Source organism: Oryctolagus cuniculus, chromosome 1 (genome assembly GCF_051225735.1).
Source record: "Oryctolagus cuniculus isolate XC-2025 breed Fujian yellow rabbit chromosome 1, ASM5122573v1, whole genome shotgun sequence".
Taxonomy (NCBI): Eukaryota; Metazoa; Chordata; class Mammalia; order Lagomorpha; family Leporidae; genus Oryctolagus; species Oryctolagus cuniculus.
In genome coordinates, this window is record NC_142867.1 from 179378250 (window position 1) to 179393558 (window position 15309).

The 15309-nt window shown below is 44.3% G+C and overlaps 1 long non-coding RNA gene across 1 annotated transcript; it reads right to left on the reverse strand.

Moving 5' to 3' along the window:
• Nucleotides 1-11544: 11544 nt before the first annotated feature.
• Nucleotides 11545-15058, reverse strand: LOC149128775 (uncharacterized). The gene is made up of 3 exons (XR_016223827.1): nt 14704-15058; nt 12708-12796; nt 11545-12380 (listed from the first exon to the last, which is right to left on the reverse strand). It is a non-coding gene; the product is annotated as an uncharacterized LOC149128775 (long non-coding RNA).
• Between the last annotated feature and the right edge of the window lie 251 nt (nt 15059-15309).

Sequence of the window (15309 nt, forward strand, 5' to 3'; positions counted from 1 at the left end):
CTACCATTGCATTTCTTTTCTTCTAAAGTAGCTCCATTTTATCTATTTTGTACTCGTGGGGCTCAGGTTCTGACTTGCTGGGGAGGGAAGAGTTCTACCATTTTATAACAGCTTTCAAAACCAGGTGTGGATGTAGATTACATCACATAAGCTACCAAAAGGGCCATTTTGATCAAGTGGACTTTTAAGAAGTATTGGACAGCAAATACTGGAGATAACAGTCTCTAGTACAGTCCTAAATCAATTAAAAATAGACATCTTCACTAATCCAGCAGACATCCAGGAAATCCTTATCATGCACTAAGATTCAAAGTTGACATGTGGGGCAGGCATTTGGCACAGGGGTAGATATATGGCACAGTTGCTAATATACTGCTTGGGGTGCCTGCACCCCATATCAGAGTGTCTGGGTTCAAGACCCAGCTCTGGCTCCTGATTCCAGCTTCCTGCTAATGTACCTCTTGGGGGGCAGCAGAAGATGGGTCCCTGCCACCTATGTGAGAGATCCAGGTTGGGTTCCAGGCTCCTGGCTTCAACTTGCCCTGGACAAGTTGTTGTAAGCATTTGGGGAGTAAATCAGTGGGTGGAACTTTTCTCTCTGCCTGTTCTGTCTCTGTTTCTGTCTTTTTGTCTCTCCACTTTTCAGATATGTTTTTTAAAAAACTACTTTTTTTTTTTTTTAAATCACCACGATGCTGTCCTGGCTCTCCAGGAGTTTTCAGCCTAGTAGGCGGATGGACACATGAGGAGCCACAGGTTAGATAGAGATGAACACGTCCTGGGCAGACCAACCGGAGTGATGCTGAAGCCTACCGCTCCTTAAAACAGCCCTGAAACCACCAGAACACCTGCTGTGACCATTTGTTCTTCAGCAGCCCTGCTAGAAATAACCCCACAGCCAACTTCACTGAAGACTTCTAGAAGTTTCCATCTAGGCTTTTGCAGGATTGACCCAATTCTTTCCTCTGCATCCCTAATGTCAAAGGAGAGAGTGAAAGCCTGCCATCAAGCCCTTAATTTACATTTTCCCCGTCTCTATTGGCTTTGGGATCAGATTCAACGCTACTTGCAGGGCATGAGACCAACGTTAACTGGTTACCCAGGTTCCCTCCAGAGCAGAGCAATGAAGAGGGTGGGGTCGGGACCATCCCTTCATCCCTGGCGTTAGCTTGAATACACTGAGCTGATGAGCTGCAGGCCTCTGCTCTGAAGAAGCCAGTGTGGAGGGGGCGGTGGTGGTAAGGATCTCTCTTCCTCCTGCCCACAAGCATCAGCAGCTTCCTCTTTGCTGGTCCCAGAGGGCTGAGCTCCTTCCAGGGAGACTTTTCTTGGCAGACTTAGAGGGTAGAAAACTTTGGCTCTTCTGAGAACAGATTAAAATTGAACTCCCTCTGGAGACAGAGCTGGGCCCAACTTGGATGAATTTCCTTCAACAAATGGCACAGGGAAGGGAGGGCCTTTACTGTGGGAGTGGCTGGGTGTACGGCTGGAGGAAATCGCTCAGGATGCCTGCCTGAAGGTGTCCCCTGGCCCTCCCTCCCCGTAACCAAGGGCAGTTCATTTCCAACAAAATATGAACTGAGAAAGAGTGTTGGACACACACAGTAATGAAAATCCATGATTCAACTGTGCGTTCATAATTATTTCATAAATAAATGGCTTTTGGAGAGGCGCATCTGTCTCTCGCCACCAAGGGTCCGTCTTTCATTAATGTAGCCCAGCCTCCACCAAGCTGGCCCAAGAGTTCCACTCACGGCCTCCCGCTCCTCTCCATCACTGTCCACCAAGAGGTTTTTGTGGTTCGGAAAGAGCTGCAAGCCCCACACTTCTGCGCAGGACTGATGGCTCGTCAATAACATTAGCCAGCATTACGGGCCGCATCGGGGTAAGCAGAATCAATACGGCCAAGTAAAAAGTCTAATAAGTTGACGTGGCCATCCTCGGCAGGGCTCACATTACAAGAAATGAGTTTTCTTAAGGAATCAGCGTCAGGGTTGCCTCGGTGCCCCACGCCCAGAAGTCCTGACTAAGATTTATAGCTTTGGGTTTAGGTGGTGGAGCCAGGTCGGCCGGGCAGGGTGAAATGGTAACCGGGGTTAATGGCAGAATAAGTGGGCAGCTCAGCCCATCCTGCTGACAGCCAGCCAGGTGCCCGGAGGTGCAGCCTTTGTGGGACAGTCTTCCGGTGAACTGGCCACCCCTTGCTGCTGACAACCCACAGTCCAGTCCCCCCTACCTCGAGAGGGTCCTGCTGGATTCTGGGTGCTAACTCCTTCCAGGGGACTGCTTAGTATGTCGGGACTACCGCAGTCCCCTAGGAGTGACTGCGAGTGTCCTCTCCTTCCAGCCAGTGTCACCGCAGCCCAAGGAGAGGGCAAGGTGTGACAGAAAGTTCACTTTCATGGCCTCACTGCCCATCCGTTCTCATCGGCCTGCTCACTGGAGGGGAGCCCTGCTCCACCAAGCAAGCTGGCAGCATTGGCATTAGTGAGAGCCACTTCTGAGACATACCCCACCCCCGCCCACCCACTCAGGTTCCTCTTTTCTTAAAGGGAGAGCTCGACAGCACAAGCCTCCCAGAGAATCCATGTCCTCGTGGAGAGCACTCATCTGGTTATCCTCGCCTCTCAAGAGCTCAGACAAGTCCCTCCAGCTCAAGTCCACAGCAAAGACCCAGGGCTCCGTGAGCAACGTAGACAACGCAAAGGAGCAAGAAGAGGCCTCGGTTTGCAAGCTGCAGGCGGAAGAAAAGATAGGCACAGGCAGGTGCAAAAAAGGCCGATAGATCTGACAGGTGGAGATGTGAGCTCACTTAGTCACATAAGCAGCAAATATGCTGAAGACCTACTATGTGCCTGGCACTATTCAAGGCACTTTGGTGTAACAGTGACCAGATAGACCAAGTCAGTGCCATCAGGGAGCTTACACTTTTGTGCTAGGGATGGGGAGAGCAAAAAGGAACAGGTGAACATAAAGTTCCAGGAAAACACTATGAAGAAAAGTCACACAGGTTAAGGTGAAGCAAGCTGGAACTGCATTGAATAGGGCTGGGCATCAAAGGCCTCACCGAGGTAGCAAAATTGCACAAAAACATGAAACTACGCACAGAAAGTGAACTGCAAAGGTTTTCAGCAGGCCTATCCTTGGTATGTTCAAGCAAAAAGCAGAAGGGCAAGGTGACTGGGCTGGGGACAGGAGAGAATGGTGGGGGACAGAGCCCAGAGCCTGTGGGGCCTTGTAGGCAAGGACTGTGGATTTCACTCTGCATATGGAGGAAGCCCTCAGAGGGCTCTGAGTAGGAGATTAACATATACATATTTTCATTTTATCAACATTCCTCTAGGGACAGCATTTGGGACATGTCTCATATTAGAGTGCTGAGTTCAGTCCCACCCATCTCTGGCTCCTGAGCTCAGCTTTCTGCTAACGCAGACCCTGGGTGGCAGCAGGAGATGGATTAAGTGGCTGGGTCGCTGCCACCCACGTGGGAGACTAGGATAGAATTACCAGCTTCTGGCTTCAGTCCTGACCTGACACAGACTGATCTTGGTGGGCATTTGAAGAGTGAACTAGCAGATGGGAATCTCTCTCTCTCTCTTTCTCTCTCAAAATTCCTCCATCCCTGCCTCCCTCTAAAATAAATTAAAATTAAAAATTAAAAAATAATGGTTGAAGAGTGTGAAAGAGTAAGTCAAGGGTGAGGACAACAGCTTGGCCTGAGTTGCTGGGAGAAGAGAACGTGGCTCCTTTTCATCAGATGGGGAGCTGGCTCAGGCAGGCGAAGAGATCATTTGAGAACATACTGAGTTTGAGAAACCTATTAGTATTCAAGCCAAGATTACTGGTGCTTGTGTAGTCATGCCTGGAGTTCAGAGAAAGTTCTAGGCTGAAGAGACAAGTTGGGAAGTCAGTTGTGTGTTGATGATGTTTACTATCATAAGCCTAGATGGAGTCATGTGGGGAGAGTGTGTAGAGATGGCCAAGAAGAGAAGGGACCAAGGATTCTGCCTTAAGGTCCCCCAACCTCTAGAACAGGAAAACACAGAATTCAGTTGAGAAAATGGAGGCAGGTAGTCAATGAAGGAGTGAGAGTTTGCCCAAACTGCTGTGAGGTTTCTTAGGTTGGTGACTCATTGTACCTCATGGTAGTAGTAGTTGAATATAAACCTTCGAGGGTGAGATACTTTGAAAATCGGTTGGGGTGGTGTGGGGAGCAACTCGGACTAGACTAAGTTACTGGAATTAAGACTTATTCTATGCATCTGCTCTCCCACAATATGGCGCTGAGAAGGGAGAAACAGCTCTACACAGCTGCCTCCAGTTCAACCAATAAACTGTAGGACCTACTCCTGATTGGAGGAGAGCAGCGTACTCGGCGTGTGGGTAGCAGAGTTGGGATTGGTGGAAGAGGACTATAAAGGAGGAGAGAGACAATATGCACCAGGAACATCTAAGAGGAACATCTATCTGAAGGAACACCTGTGCAGCCCCCCGAGAGAGCCGGCCGGCGGTGTGCTGCTCCCCCGCGGAAGTGGGGAATGTGGCAGGGAGAACCGCCCTTCCACGGAGGTGGAAGGGATGGTAGCCAACCCGGGAAGAACCAGCAGCAAACCCGGGGAGGGCCGAGCAGACAAAAGAACAACGCAGGGTCCTGTGTCGTTCCTCCACGAAGACGGGGAGCGACATAATGGTGCCGTGACTCGGATATGAAGCCTAGGCAGGGTTTAGTGTTGTTCCTCCACGAAGAGGGGGAGCGACAGGGTGGGAGGAAGAAAGGTTGCTGGGGAAAATGAGGGTGGGGAATGAGGGCAGGGAGAACTGCAGAAAGCAGCCGCATGAGGGAAATGGTTGGGTCTAAGAGCAGCAGGATGTCCAGACAGGCTGGCCCAGGAAGCAGCAGAAGCGGCCAGAAGAGCTGTTTAGTGGCAGATCTTAAGTAAACATGGATGATTGTATGTGGCGGAGAAGTGATGGCCTGTTGCATTCAAACCATGTTAACAGCCATGGCAGCGTGGAAAAAACCGTAACATTCCCCAGTCTACTCATCAAACATCCAGATGATAGATCCTTGAGCTAGAGTGCCTTCTCCCCTATAGCGAATAACACTGACTGTCCCCATTGCTGTGGTTTGCATATAATTTAGCTCCTGAGCTCACACAGGACGTGAAATCCCAGTCATACTCTAAACAGTATAAGAGGGTGGAAACAATCCAGTTAAGGTGATTAGAGGTGGGGCTTTGCCTTGCTGTTATAGGCAGTCCAGGCAAAATGTTATCATAAAAGCCTGAACTTGGGCCCAACCTCTCTGTCTGCTTCCTGGCTTACCATACAATCCTTCCTTTGCAAGTGCTGTCCCACTACCATCTGCCACCACCACCCTCCACCCTGATGCCCAGCCAATGGGGCTTTCTGATCTTGGACTTGAACCTCCAAAATTGTGAGCTAAACAGACCTCTTTGATTCATGAGTATTTATCTCATGTATTTTGTTGTAGTAACAAAAAGCTAATACATCCATCCTCACTATGTAACTGTAACCATCATAGGAGGTGCTTATGTGATCTTATCAAGTTTGAGCTCTTGAAAACATACAGAAGATTAAGTTGTGAATTATACAGAACAATTTGAGTTTCTTACATATATGTCCCTTCAACAAAACTGAGCTAAAATCGCTTTCAAAATCCAGTGCCTTTTCTTGATGATTTATCTGATGAAACAAATACTAACATATTGCTTGTCTTTCCCTCAAGTATCTACATTGATTTTGCTGTATGTTCATTTTATGTTGTATTTGGAAGATGAAGACCCACCAATTGTCAGTTCTCCAATAGCTTTGGCCAAAAGCAGTTATGTATTGACCCTTGAAATTTAGTAGCTTCCTCTGGGGCAAAGGATACCTTCTGGAACAATGTCCCTGGGGAACTTAAACTGCACCAGGGATCAGGGATGAGAGTGTGTGAAATAAAGTGTTATAAATCACAGGCAGCAAGGGCCGGCACGGTGGCATAGCCGGTAAAGCCATTGCCTGCAGTGCCGGCATCCCATAAGGGCACTGGTTCGTGTCCCGGCTGCTCCACTTTTGATCCGACTCTCTGCCATGGCCTGAGAAAGCAGTGGAAGATGGTCCAAGCCCTTGGGCCCTACATCCACTTGGGATACCTGGAAGAAGCTCCTGGTTCCTGGCTTTGGACCAGCGCAGCTCCAGCCATTGCGGCCATTTGGGGAGTGAACCAGCGGATGAAGACCTCTCTCTCTGTCTCTCTCTCTCTTTCCCTTTGTCTTTAACTCTACCTCTTACAAAAATAAATAAAATCTTTTAAAAAAATTGCAGGCAGCAATGCTCTGGAAAGAAGACTACAAATAAATCCCAGGTGGAATTTGTGCAGACTGGAAACATGCCAGCTCCCAACACGGGGCTGTCACTGACCCGTATCTAGCCTTTGTATCGGGAAATCGTACACACATCTCCATTCAATACAACACATACCTGGGGAATGTGATTGCTTTGGATACCACTTGGGATGCCCACATCCCACATCAGCGTGCCAGAGTTGAAGTCCTGGTTCTGTTCGCAATTCTATCTTCCTGCTTATACACTCCCTGGGAGGCAGTGGGTGGGTGATGGCTCTACTACTTGGGTTCCTGCCACCCACATGGGAGACCCAGATCTCTGTCCCTGGTCCAGCTTCAGCTGTTGTGGGAATTTAGGAAATAAAGGAGAAAGGGAAGATTGCTCTCTATCCCTCTGCTCTTCTAATAAAATGAAAATATTTTTTAAATGTTTAATGAAAGCTGCTTTAAAAAAAATAAAAAGAAACACACACCTGCCTCTTAGGACTGTATCCATCAATCAGACAGCCTTGAAATAGCTCTGTTCTATTAGTATGAGACACTGCCAGAAGACTGCACTAACAAATACACCTCCATGACGCCCGTCCTGTGAATGGTGCCCCCTTGATATAGCTCCCTTGCACAGAGCAAAGCCTGTCAATTTTTAAAAGAGATTTTAACCACTTAAGTAAGCTACTCTCTTTGTCTACCCTCATGTTTGTACACTCCTTCAGCCCTCTGGGGTAGAATAGTATTGGAAAAGTGATAGCACCGGAGAATTGGGATTACACTGAGGGGACTCAGAGTTGGAGACAGGTTTGGTTTGTACTGAGAAACATGATACATATCTGTGTGGTTCTCAGTGCCCTGCTTTCGGGTTAGGCTGCTTTCATCTGTCCCAGGAAAGGACAACTTCCAGGAATGTTCCTGCTGCTCACCGTACCCCTCAGCTGGAGTCTAGAGGCGAACAGGTAGGGCAGGAGTTCACACTGAGACAGGAATGTGTCCTAGAGGGCACAACACCAGGGATGAGTGGGGAGAGAGAAACAAAAATTTATACATACATAGCTAGAAGCTAAGATGTGGGGAAACCTTCCAAACATTACAATCAAAAATATAAAATAGGCTTCACATGATTTTTTCAGTTTGATAATAATTCTAAAAATGAGTATTATATTAAAGGAATTTGAAATCTGAAAACAACATTTCTATGCTATTCCCAGTGTGGTAATGTTGCAAAATATATTTTGGTTCACATAATTATTGTTTAAGCTTACTATAGGAATCTTGACCAATAAGAAAGGCATGGAGCAGAATATGGAGAACAATTATGCAGAAAATGAGATATAATAATCAATAAATCCCAGTGTCAAAAGAATAAAGCCAGTTAAGAGTATCAATTAAAAATTCTTAAAATTAAAATAAATATATATGATAAAGAAAGTATCACAGTTTAGTTCTACAAATCAGCAACGGAATTAACCTTAAAATACATTTTTATTAATCAGATTTGAAACATTAGAAAGAGTGATAGTATTCAGTATTCAGAAAATATAAAGAAACAAAATCAATTGTAAAGGGACAAAATGATATATCCTTTATAGATATTGAAACTTGTAAAAATACTTTTAAGCATTTCTAACCTTAAAGTGATCCATGATTGCCTAAGTATTATTCTAAGATAATAATTGGATAGGTGTACTAATATTCCTGTATAACAATGTTTGTTGCTGATTGTTATTAACAAAGAAAATTGAAATATCTACATTTTATAAATAGAGGGATGATTAAATAAGTTATAAACTACTATAGCACTACTTTTTAAAAATGAGTTCAGGGGCCGGCACTGTGGCATGGTGGGTAAAGCTGTCATTTGCTGTGCCGGCATCCCATACAGGTGCAGGTTTGAGACTCGGCTGCTCCACTTCCAATCCAGTCCTCTGCTATGGCCTGGTGATTGGGCCCCTGTCACATGGGAGACTTGGATGAAGCTCCTGGCTCCTAGCTTCAGACAGACCAAACTCTAGCTGTAGTAGCCTTTTGGGAAGTGAACCAGCAGATGGAAGATCTCTCTCTGTGAGAGCTGGAGTCTAATTAGAGATCTTCTGCAAGTAATCTGGCATTTCTCTCATGCACATTTTAGAATCTTTTCTTTATATTTTACTGTGGAGAGTTTGATTACAATGTGTCATGGTGAAGATCTTTTCTGGTCATGTCTATTAGGAGTTCTATGTGCTTCCTGTACTTGGATGTCCCCTTATTTCTCCAAATTAGGGGAATTTCCTGTTATTATCTCACTAAAAAGGCTTTCTAATCCTTTCTCTCTTTCCACACCTTCAGGAACTCCTAGAACCCATATGTTGGGTTATTTGATAGTATCTTATGGATTCCCAACAATGTTTTTTAGTTTTCTAATTTCTTCTTGTGTTTCATCTGACTGCATAATTTACTCTGCTTTGTCTTCTAAGTCAGATATTCTTTTTTCTGCTTCACCAATTCTGTTCTTAAGGCTTTCCATGCATTTTTTATTTGTTCTATTGGATTCTTCATTTCTAAGATATCATTTTTATTTCTCTTTGAAATCTCAATTTCATGGGAGAAATTTTCTTTCATGTAATATACAGATTTCATTAGTTTATGCATTTGCTTCTGATTACTTCTAAGTAATCCTATGTTCAATATTTTTAATTCCATTTCTGGCATTTCTTCAATCTCATCATCTTCACAATCTAGCACTGAAATGCTATTTTCTTTTGGTGGTGTCTTGTCTTCCTTATTCTCATTTCTTGAATTGGTGTGTTTGTTATTCAGTTTTTGTAGAGACACTTATTGCTTTCTTCTTTGTTTTTTTCGCTGTGGTGGCTTTTAGCTTTGTACTATGCCTCTGTAGATTAGTGGAGTGTCTGCTTTCAGTGAACACCTATAGGCATGTGGTGGGTGTGGCCAGGGAGCTCAGTTCAGTTCTCCAGGGTGAAGGGCATGTCTGAGGTGACACACCAAGTTAGGCATGGTAAATCTCTCTCTTTCTCTCTAACTAGAGGGGAGTTTTGTCCTTGTTTGTTGGCATAGACTCAGTTGAGCTCCTCTCCTCAAAGGAGATCAGTTCCTGGGTGCTAGCCCCATGGGTATATTATTCATCCTCTGCCACAAGGACCTCACAAAGGATCTGTGCAGTCCTCGGTAAGCTCAGATTCCCCAGCAATATCCCCACCAGGTAACCAGGGAGTCTTGAGTGTGTGGAGCCTCCCACAGTGACTGCCCAAAGTCACAGCCACACCCTGAGTCCTCCCACACAGCCTCAGTATTTTCAGAGCCTCAGCACACAAGCCTCCTGAGCAGCCAGCCCCCTGTCTGTTCTCCCCACCAGACTCAGGAGTCTCTGCTTGGCTGGTTTCTGAGTGCAGACCTGGGCTGGCACAGCTGTTATGTATGTCCAAAATTGTGCTTGCTCTCTATCAGCTTGTTACAGGACACCATTGCAGGGTGATTAGGGAGACAGAAGCATACCCCTCCCTTTGTTTCTTCTCCTCTAGTTTGGCAAGTAAACTATCCCCCACAGGGCTCCAGGCCAGATTCCCTCCAGGCTCTTCCTACACCTTTTTTCCCAGTGGCTTGGGCTGCTGCAGTCTGGTGTCACCTTACTCTACAAAGCTGGTGCAGAGGCTCTTGGCTGCTGTGGTCCTGAGTTGTACACATCCACGCCCTCCACACAGGTCCACTGTTTCCCTCCAATTTGCGTAGTTTCCTCTGCTATTTTCTCCCTAACTCTTCCCTGAGACTGTACTCTTTCCACTTTTTAAAAATTATCTTCTCTTAAGCTAAAGCAGCAGGATCCCTCCCTATAAGACGTTCTTCTTAGATCTGAAATGAAGAGCCTAAAATTCATATGGAATCAGAAGAAACCCCAAACAGCTAAAGCAATCCTACACAATAAAAATAAAGCTAGAGGCATCACAATACCAGATTTCAGGACATATTACAGGGATGTTATACTCAGAATAGTCTGGCACTGGCACAAGAATACACATGTGGACCAATGGAACAGATTAGAGACTCCAGAAATTAATCTACTCATATACAACCAACTAATCTTTGACAAATGAGCTAAAGTCACTCCCTGGAGAAATGACAGTCTTTTCAACAAATCGTATTAGGAAAATTGGATCTCTGCATGCAGAACAATGAAAGAAGACCCCTACCTTTTATTTTATATAAAAATCAAATCACTGTGGATCAGGGATCTAAATCTAAGACCTGAAACCACCAAATTATTAAAGAAAAACGAAGGGCACATGGGCATAGGCGGACCTCTTGGATAAAACCCCAGAAGCACAGGCAATAAAGGGAAAAATAGACATTGGGATTATATTAAGCTAAGAAGCTTCTGCACAGCAAAGGAAACACTCTTCAAAGTAGAGGTAATCAACAGAATGGGACAAAATATTTTTTAAATTGTACATGTGATAAAAGATTAATATCCAGAGTGCATAAGGAGCTCAAGAAACTGAACAACAACAAAACAAACAACCCAGTTAAGAAATTAGCTAAGGACAAGAACAGGCATCTTTCAAAGGATGAAATGCAAATGGCCAACAGACACATGAAAAGGTGCTCAGGATCACTAGCCATCAGAGAAATGCAAATAAAAACCTCAATGAGGTTTCACCTTACCCCAGTTCAAATGGCAATAAACCAAAAATAAAAAAAATAATAAATGCTGGTGAGGTTGTGGAGGAAAAGAGAACCCTAACCTCCTATTGGTGGGAATGTAAACTAGTACAACCATTATAGCAGACAAGCTGGAGATTCCTTAGAAATCTGAAATAAATCTACCATATGACCCATCCACTCCACTCCTAGGAATTTACCCAAAGGAAAAGAAATCAGCATATGGAAGAGTTGTCTGTACCCCTATGTTTACAGCAGCTCAGTTCACAATAGCTAAGTTATGGAATCAACACATATATCCATTAAATGATGATTGGATAAAGAAACTGCTACATATACATGATGGAATACTACTCAGCCATAGAATGAAATCCTGTCTTTTGCAACAAAACAGATGCAACTAGAGACCATTAGGCTTAGTGAAATAAGCCAATCCCTAAAAAATAAATATGTTTTCCCGGATTTGTGGTAAATAATATAAAGAGTACAAAAAAGTAATGCATATGAGCTAAATGGGCATTTTCAGATTTATTATTTATAACCTTTGTCTATACCCTTGAAGAACACTGGTTTTTCTGCTTAATATGTGTTGAATTCTTTATTTTGTGGAGGGTAAATCTTGTGATTAAAAAGCAGTTGAATGTATATCATTGTAAAATTAAAAGAAAATTAAGAAAGAAAGGTGGGAAGGAGGTTGGGAGGCTAGGCTGGGAAGTATCGCCATGCTCTTAAATTTGTATATATGAAATACACCAAATTTATTCCCCTTATAATTTTTTAAAATTTTATAAATAGGAAAAATAATTTTATAAATTAACAGTGATATGATTATCTGAGATAATTATAAGTGACTTTCCATTTCTACTTCATATGTTTATCAATTCTGATTGTTGAATTAAGCAAATACTACTTCTACAATCAGGAAAAAAAGATAATTTCCTGATGAAAAACAAATAGCTTCATAAATGAAAACAGGGTTTAGGGAGAAAGTTCTCAAATTGTTATCAATAACCAAAATATAAAACCAGTCTATAAAAATTAGAGAGTAAATATTGAATAATACCTGCAAAGAAAAGAATGTCTTAACATAAGAACAATGAAAGGGGCCGCACCGTGGCTCAGTAGGCTAATCCTTCACCTTGCGTCACTGGCACACTGGGTTCTAGTCCCTGTTGGGGCACCGGATTCTGTCCCAGTTGCCCCTCTTCCAGGCCAGCTCTCTGCTGTGGCCCAAGTGCTTGGGCCCTGCACCCCATAGGAGACCACGAGATGCACCTGGCTCCTGCCTTCGGATCAGCGTGGTGTGCCGGCCGTGGCGGCCATTGGAGGGTGAACCAACGGCAAAGGAAGACCTTCCTGTCTCTCTCTCACTGTCCACTCTGCCTGTCAAAAAAATAAAAATAAAAAAAAAAAACAATGAAAGAATGTACAAAGGGAAAGATACCTATTTTAATTAAAAGGTTTAAAAGTATCTTCTGTACATCAAAAAATCAAGACTAAAAATGGAAAAATATTTCACAGCTATGTTAAGTAATACTACCACTGATACCTAAAGCATTCATAGACTATGTTAAACAACATGAATTAAAAAACAGCGAAAGACATGAGCAAAGATAAAAGAGGTAATACAAACGGCTAATAACACAAATACATTTTATAAAATTTCACCTGAACTGATGGTTATTTGGAGTAGTAGCTTACTTGATTTACCTCTTAGAATGCCTGCATCCCCCATCAGAGTGCCTGATTCAAGTCCTGTCTCTTCCATTTTTGATCCAACTTCCTGCTCATGCACTTCCCTGGAAGGCAGCAGACAATGACTCAATTACTTAGGTCTCCCTTGCCACTCAAGTGGGAAACCTGGATGGAGTTCTGGGCTCCTGGCTTCCCAAAGATGGCTGTTGGAGGCATTTGAGGAGTGAAACAGAGAATAGATCTCTGTCTCTCCACCTTTCAAATAAAATGAAAGTAAATACATTAAAAAAAAAAAAAACATTTTAAGTTGCACCTTATCAGTGATTCATAAAAGAGAAAACATTTCTGTTGTTTCCCTTCTATTGTGTCAGCTAAGGTTTTGATGTGCAGATTCTAGCACTGGAGGACATGAAAGACATGACCCTGCATTCTCCAGGTCCTGCTACTGAGAGGGACAGATGTCCCTCTGGAGTTGGAACGCAGAACCCTTTTAGGGTGTTTGCAATTGCTGGTCTCAGATCAGAATCAGATATAAGACATACAGTATTTCACATCCAAGGATCTTCACTGGAGAATGGTGAAACAGCAAACTTGAGTGCGTCCTAGAGATATGGCTAAGGTACCGTGCTACAGACATCCCATAGAGCATTGTGCATCTCTGAGGAAAACTTTTGAAAGCTTTGTTTTTAAAGATGTGGCCCCGATCTGGAAGGGGATTAGACTTTTGCTGTGGGAAAGGAGTTGTGGAAGCACCAGTTCAGGCTAGGGTGCAGCTCACACTGGAGGTGCCATCGGGATTTCAGAGCGGGAGCAGCACAGGTGCACGCACACACCCGACAAGGCATGGCTGCTGCAGGTGTAGCCCTTCTCTTCCTGTTCACACTGTCCCTTGATTTTACCTTCATTCTGCACAGGAAATTGGGTTAAGGGGGGGGCGCAAAAAGAAAATGCAATGCTTCCATTCAATCCATCCTGAACACAGGGGTGTCATTGAATCAAGAGAAACCACTGCCCTGCGACTGAAGCTGGAATACAAGGTTAAAGCTGTCACAGTCCAGACAAGCAATTGCAGGCTACACAGGTGACTGAGCACATCTTCCTGAAACAAACTTAAAGTTGGGACCAAATGCTGGAGAGCCACGAGGCAGGGCCAGAATAAATTGGATTAAATCTGCTGGTGACTTTCCAAACTGAAACCAAGTTGATGTGGATTTTGTTGGGGTTTTCAGGTCACCAACCATTGCAATACTCAGTTATCCAAGTGAGAAAAACAAGAAAGTTCTTTGAGGATTGCTGTTGCAGCCAAGTATGTTTAAATGAATGAGAAGGTCAGGATTGGGAACATACTCTGCTTGCTTTCTCCACCAGGGAAAAAACAGCACACATGTGAGATTCCTGAACAGGTTACCTTGCTCCTGCTGTTTCTATCCTAGGCCCCATGGAGGCAGTGAGACCACTCAGCACTGACTCCTGTTCTAAACCTCTTCTCGCTTTCCCCCAAATCAGCAAAAGCAAGAAAGGCAGAACCCCCGCATCTGTGGGCTTCTGAATCCCTCCTACGTGGATGGTAAAGGAAAAGGCATTTAGCCCTCCTAGGATCCATTACAATTTGGAAAGGAAAAATAAAGGAGGAGAGGAAATGCAATATTTTTAATGCAACCATTTCTGCCTTCCAAGTGGTGAGAGAATTCCTCGTGGACAAGGTTTCGGCTGCGAGGCCACAGGGAGTCACTGGTCTAGTCTATCATGTACACTGTCAGATTAAGTTTACACAATGAGGAGCCACTCTGCGCTAAGTAATAAACAAAGGTGTCCTGCTTAGGTGTACAGATTGTTCTGATCAGCGTGCAATAAGATAAGGCCGGCAGGATGTACCCAAACCAAACTTGATAAGAGGATATATATTAGTTTGCTATTGCTACTGCAGCAAATTACCACTTGCTTGGTGGCTTAGAACAATATAATTTGTTATCGAAAAGGTCTGCAGGTCAGAAGTCCTACCAGATCTTACCAAAAAAAAAATCACGATGTCTTCAGGACTGTGATCCTCACTGGAAGCTCTGGATGAAAATCGGCTTCCAGGCTCAAACAGGTCAGCGGGGGAATTCAGGTCCATCAGGTTGGAGGAATAAAGACCTCATTTGGACGTTGACTTTCAACTGGAGTTCATTCCCGGCTTTTAGAGACACGCACGTTTCTTTGCTCCAGTCCCTCTTCCCTCATTGTCAATGTCAGCAGTGGCTAAACCCTTCTCAGGCATCCAGTCTCTCCGATCTCTCTTATTCCTTCTTTCCTGCTTTTCTCTCCCACGACATCGCTCTGTCTCCAGCTGGAAAAATTTCTCTGCTTTTGTGGCTCAGTGATTAGATTGGGCCCACCTGGGTAATTCAGGTTCTCCAGCACTCTCTCTTGTTCAGCTGATCAGTAAGCTTAATTACATCTGTAGAGCCCCTTCACAGCAGTCCCTATATTAGTGTTTGACGAAATAACAAGGAATCGTGTGGGAGGACATGTTCAGAATTCTGCCTATCTGGGGCCAGTGCTGTGGCGCAGTGGGCAACGCCACTGCCTGCAGTGCCGGCATCATATGTGTGCCAGTTCTAGTCCCGGCTGCTCC